The 6,000-nt window shown below is 43.5% G+C and overlaps 1 protein-coding gene across 1 annotated transcript in view; it reads right to left on the bottom strand.

Annotated features, from left to right (window-relative positions):
* Positions 1–4,731, bottom strand: part of KLHL15 (kelch like family member 15) — a 30,390-nt gene extending 25,659 nt beyond the window's left edge. Inside the window, exon 1 of the mRNA XM_029241009.1 lies at positions 4,362–4,731. The gene's annotated coding sequence lies outside the window, so the exon portion shown is untranslated. The remainder of the gene's footprint in view (positions 1–4,361) is intronic.
* Between the last annotated feature and the right edge of the window lie 1,269 nt (positions 4,732–6,000).

Here is a 6,000-nt window from a genome sequence, read left to right on the forward strand (position 1 = left end):
ACTTCCCAATTTTAATTATTAACATGTAATGTGTTTTTAGAATGAATTACAAGTATTTTTTTAAAACTTCCCAATTTTAATTTCTAATATGGTCAGTATAAATAGACACAACCCACATAAATAAAAGCTCTTTGAGATCCCAGTAATTTTTAAGAGTACAATGATGTTCTGAGACCAAAAAGTTTAAGTACCACTGACTGCACAAGAGCTAAATAACAACACACACATACACAAAGCAACCTCTTCCTACCTCTGCCCTGGAAGACCATTACTGCTATTTGTATCACAGAAATTTCTAACAGTTCAAACTCTCTAGTGACCAGTAAAGAAAGAAGTCTGGTGGGGGTAAAACTGGACAGGAAATTAAAAGCAAAGAAATTAAATGCTTCCTTTTCAGTTAGAAGGCTGTCATTCTGATTGGAAGGCAAAATTCTGGGCAATTAAGTAGAAGATATTTCAAAATTAACTAACCTCCATGTTTATGCCATAAGCAATAATTTAATGCTTTCACATTCCTCCTACAGCTGCTTGAAAATTCATACTAAACCCTAATTTATTCAGTACAAAGCTAGATTCTCAGAGGTTGATATACGTATCTCCAATGAAAACCGTGAATTATTTCATACTACCTTCATCCTCAAACTGTTAGCCTACCAATGTTAATGCCTATGCAGAAAATGCCATACTTGCATACTAAAAAGAAAATGCAAAGCTTACTAAGGATAAAAATAGAATTAATTCCTGAATCGTAAAATTTCTCACAATTTCTGTAACCTGTGAAGTAAAACTTTTATTCAACAATCTCAAAGCAACCAACTTCTCAATCTAAAAGGAAAGAAATTCCAAAAACAGGCTAACTTTATTAGCTCTATTAGCAGTCATTTTACCCTGAGATATACTACTCAAATTGAGAAACAACTAAGTCTAATACTAGAGGAAAGGCTGCATAAGTTAACTAATTTGTTTAGTACTGGAAATTCTTTCTTGTCCATCAAAATGTTTTTATAACTCAGTACCAAACTGCAAATGACCATTAACTAAGCTTTTAAAAAGGCTCTGAGTCCTCCAGCCTCCCGGTTGGCACCTAATATCTAAATTACTTCACTTTTCAGGTATGTTTAGCATTTAGTCATCCTATAATAAAAGAAACCTTATAAGAAAAAGCCACTCCTGTTTCAATGCTATTTTTTCATCAGAAGATTTTAATTTAATGCTCCTCTGCTTATTCCTCACTACAAGTAAAAGTAGTCCAAGAGTGATGTCATGGAAAACAGCTTCCCTAGCCTTTAGAGATTGGATCCAGTGAGAATTCTAGGAAAAGCCTCTATTGGGGAATAAAACCCCAAATATTCTACTAAGTTACTTCCTAACATGAAATCATCAATACTATAATGTTAACACCTTAGTTTTACATAAAAAATAAACAACTAAACTGAACCTTTTGGAAGGTCCTGATGTTATGATACAGATTTCCTGCAAATCTTAAAATGATGCAGAATCATTAACTAAATTCAATGATCTTATCAGAGACAAAGAATACATCTTCTATCTGTTTTTATCTGCTTCAATGATTCAGCCAGATGAGTTTTAAAGGTCTTATATTAAAAACAAAAAGTCTGAGGAAATATCTTGCCACTTGCCTCTTTGCTGTTTCTTGAAAAACAGCCACACACCCGCCTTAAGACCTCTGAACCTGCCATTCCCTCTGCCTGGACCCCTAATCCCAATATACATGGCTCCCTTCAGGTCTTTACTCCAGTGTCTTATCTCAGTGAGGCCTTCCCCAAACCCCCTCTTTAAAATCAAAAACCACCCACCCGCCCCACCCAACAGAATATCCTCCTGTTCTTTTCCTGCTTTATTTTTCTCCATAGTATATTAAATGGAGATACAGGCTATTTTCTTTAGTTTACTTTCTTGTTGTTTTCTTTTTGTTTTGTTTTGTTTTGTTTCGTTGACTGTTGTATCCCCAGAACCTTTCTAGGAACAGTGCTTGGCACATAATAAGTGCTTAATAAATATCTGTGGGATGAATAAATAAATTTAACCCTCGCAACCCTCCATGCTCTGTAACCATCCCTGATTTAGAGATGAAAAAAAACCAAAGCTCACAGACGTTAAGTAACTTGCCCAAGGCTATGATTCTTCATAAGCTGGGGTCAGTCTGACTTCAGAGCCTTCGAGTTTAACCACTATCCTGCAATGCTTCACCAATAACTGCCTTTCATTTCTCTTCAATAAAAAAGCCCATAACAGCTACAGCATTCCAATTCAGAGGAAATATATGCTAATAAATTAATCCGACCCTTCATAAGCTATAGATTCATTCACTTCACAGTTAATGTTATTCACTCTGAAAACGTTTAAAATAGGAAAGGGCAAGTTTCAGAACAGGCCAGCTACATCATTTTTGGGGCCCAGGGAAAAATGAAAATGTGGGGCCCCTCGCTCAAAAGCAGGAAAAAAGTGTCGTTAAAGGTAGTAAAGTACAAAGCTTTCTCCTTTCTTCTGAGGTCTCTCTCGACATGTCATGGTGTTTTTTAATTTGCTCTTTAATGCATTCTAAGTAAAGAAAAATAAAAATTTACATTATTACCACGAATTTCACCATTCACCTTTATATTGTACAATGCCAGTTTTATGCGCAGATTATTAAACCAAGTTTGGGGTCCTTCTGGACACCCATGAAGCCACGCCAGCCCTGGTTCCAAGGTTTTAGCCCCAGGTAACCCAAATCAAGGCAGAGAGAAGGCCAAACCTTGAAATTCCCCATGAAGCACTGATTTGACAAAATTTTATCTTCAGGACAAGCGATAAGTCCAATGTATAAAAGCTAGCACATTAAAATAGGCTCTTCCTTTTGCTAATTTAATCCTGCCCGCCTTATATTATTCTGCTTTTAAAAAAACAATGCATATTCGGAAAGACAACTGGTATTGGATTATAAATTTAATAAAACATTTCAGAAAAAAACTCAGAAAACCATTTGTTGGCTAAAAATAACAATATACTAAAAAAAAAAAAGCTTCTCTTTCACTTTTTGTGGACCATTTTAAAAAGCCATACATTTTTGATGTGCCAAATAAAAATGATTTCATACTGATCTGTTACACATATGTATCATAAATTCTGACAAATAAGTCCAATTTTCAAACCACAAATATTTATGGCTTATATATCCTAGTATCCCCCCCAAGTTAATCGGCAATAAAAAGTGCAAATTAACATCCTTCACCACTGAAAAACTGGTTCTAAGCACCTACTAAGTGTTGTGATGATTAAAAAAGGGAATTAAATTCCATAAATATGAAATTAAGTGTCCCAAAATTGAAATTTTCTATACATTTCTAGATCTATTAAGTGCAGAAATCTGAATGCATTTACAAGCTCTCCAAAAACAATTTTCAAATTAGTAGAGATATTCAGGCATCTTGTTTCCTAGATATGAAAACCAGGCATTAAAATTAGGGTATATATCTTAAAAGCATTTCCTAAATTACAATTTAATCAGATTACCAAATGAAAATGTAAATTCAAAATATAGAAAAGACTAAACAAATGCAAGGTGCTTAATATTCCGAGTAAGAAAAAGAGCATAAGCGGCCTAGAAAAATGAAAAGCAAAGCACTACAGTAACGTTAAATTTGAATTAAAGAATACCGTTATTTAAATAAGCAGTTAGCATTTCGTAGGAAGAAGGCCAAGCAACGTGACTATTATATATCTAGTCGATTCACAGCACTGCTTCGCTATCCCGCACTTATTCCTTATACTTATAATATAGAAATAAAGAGGCAGCAACAGTTAGCCACTACAACATTCACCACTCTGGCAAAGGTTACTTTAAAAATTGCCTTGCATTTTTACAACACTTTACAGCTACAAATTATTTTCACATATATGACCTCATACAGTCCTCACTACCCTGTGATGTGGCTATAACTGACTAGATTTCATAGATAAGAAACCGAGGTTCGGTAAGCGATTTTCTCGGAGTCACCCAGTCGAACCCAGACCTTCTGATTCCGCGTTTTATGCCTCGCATTTCGCATAGTTCTATTTCAGGCACACACAGAATTTTTAAAGGGAAGAAACGGGTTAGGGAGAAAATAGTCATGGTACCTGCAGCTGTGTGCTGCAAAAAATGGCTGAATTATGCTTCTTCCTTTTTTTTTTTTTTCTCCTTGAAAAAAATTAAATTTCAAACAAATTAAGTAAACTCAAAGACAAATTAGATCCCGGCGTCAACCAAATGTGTGATTCGGGTCGGTGCAGAAAGGGCTACCGAATCCGTGCCTAGCGCGGGGCCGCGGACGAAGCCCGGGCTCCCGCAGGCCGGAGGGCCAGGGGCGGCTACGCACCTCGGGGGTCCGTCCAGCCTCTAGTGGACGGCAGTCTGCATCAGGAAGAAGCGCGCCGGACGGTGGGCGGTCGGGCGCCGGGACGGCACTCAGCTGGCTCCTCGAACGTCTACAAGGGGCCGCTCCGGGGCCGGGCCGGGGCGCTCCGGCGGGGGTCGAGTCTGCGCGCCTGCGGCCCCCACGAAACCAGTCCTGGGAAAGAAGACAGCGCTGAGACGCGATTCGAGACAGTCGGGATCTGCGCGAGGCGGAGCGGCGTCGGGGCCGGGCCCGGCCTTGCCAACGCCAGGGGCCTCGCAGCGCCCGGCGGGGGTCGGCGGTAGGGCCGACTCGGGGCCTCGGGCGGAGAGAGGGGCTGGGGGGTCGTGGGCAGCAGCAGAGGTGCACGCACTGGCGACGTCGACGACGGCGGCTCTGGGCTTCTGCTCCGAAGCGCGCCGAGCCTCAGGATCACCCACGCCGGGGGTGGAGGAAGGCGGGAAAGGGGCGGGCAAGGGGCGGAGCGTGCGGGGCCACGAGCCAGGGGCCGCTCCGGGCCGCGCGCCCCCTGCGGGCCACGGGAGCCGCCCGGGGCCCGCCCAGGGAGGCGGGGCCAGCCGGCATGGGGTTCCGTCCGCCGTCGTCGCAAAGCGGAAGCCTGCCACGCGGGTAGGGAGGTCGTGGGGTGGGAAGCCGAGAGTTGGAACGGAGGCCTGGGAGGCGCCCTCGGCCCCCACCGGCGCCTCGAGGGGGCCCGCGCGCGGGGAGCGGCCCGGAGGGTGTTTACCTTCCCCCTGGTCGAGCGCCAATGCCGCCATCTTTCAGCCAGCGCGCGTCACTTCCGGCGCCGCGGGAGCGGGAGCGGGTGTGGGAGCGGGGTGGGGGCAGGGCTGTCCCACGCCCGCGGGGCCCCACGTTCTGTAGGCCACGCCAGCGGGCCTCACCGAGGGAAGAAGGCGGCCCGACGCTGCCGCCGCGGGCCCGGCCCGACGTGGCTTCCCGCGCGGCTTCGCCGTCGGGGCTGGGAACTCTCGGCAATGCTGGTCCCCTCGCCTTGGTCCCACTTCGTTTGCACGAGCGGTGGGCTCGAGCCAGTGGGGTGCGCCAACCCTCGACAAGTTGAGGGTTAGGAAACCCGGGAAATGTCATTTTGCATCTTGCACACGGTGGGGGTGGGGGAATCAGGGACGACGTGGAGGGAGCTTTGCGGTACGTACCTGTGTTATAAACGTGACTACATCTGCGCCAAATAATATCATTGTTTTAAAGGCAACTTGCATGGGATTGTTGCATCATACCTCCACTTGGCTAGTTGCACAACAGTTACGCGTTTCAGAAATACATTTCCCAGAGGTGAGAAAATTCATAGAAAACGGCATGTCTGCACCGCACAGAAATGCCGGATCTAAAAACGCTGTTCTGTTTCTATTTGCGTCAAAATAAGATAGCAAGAACGAACATTCAGAGGGCAGTGATTTTGGGGGTTGTTGTTCGCTTTTGACAAATCGGTTCTAGAGTTGTAGCTAATGCTTTTCACATACCGCCTTTTCTTGATTTAAGAATTTAAAACTACATTACAGGACTGTTTTGTAAATTTATTGTTGTGAAATCTCTCTGTGGGAAAAGTGTAGATGACAGAAAAACACAGTTGGAGGCCACT

Source organism: Monodon monoceros, unplaced genomic scaffold (genome assembly GCF_005190385.1).
Source record: "Monodon monoceros isolate NGI ecotype Baffin Bay Population unplaced genomic scaffold, NGI_Narwhal_1 Super_Scaffold_22, whole genome shotgun sequence".
In the NCBI taxonomy this organism is placed as follows: Eukaryota; Metazoa; Chordata; class Mammalia; order Artiodactyla; family Monodontidae; genus Monodon; species Monodon monoceros.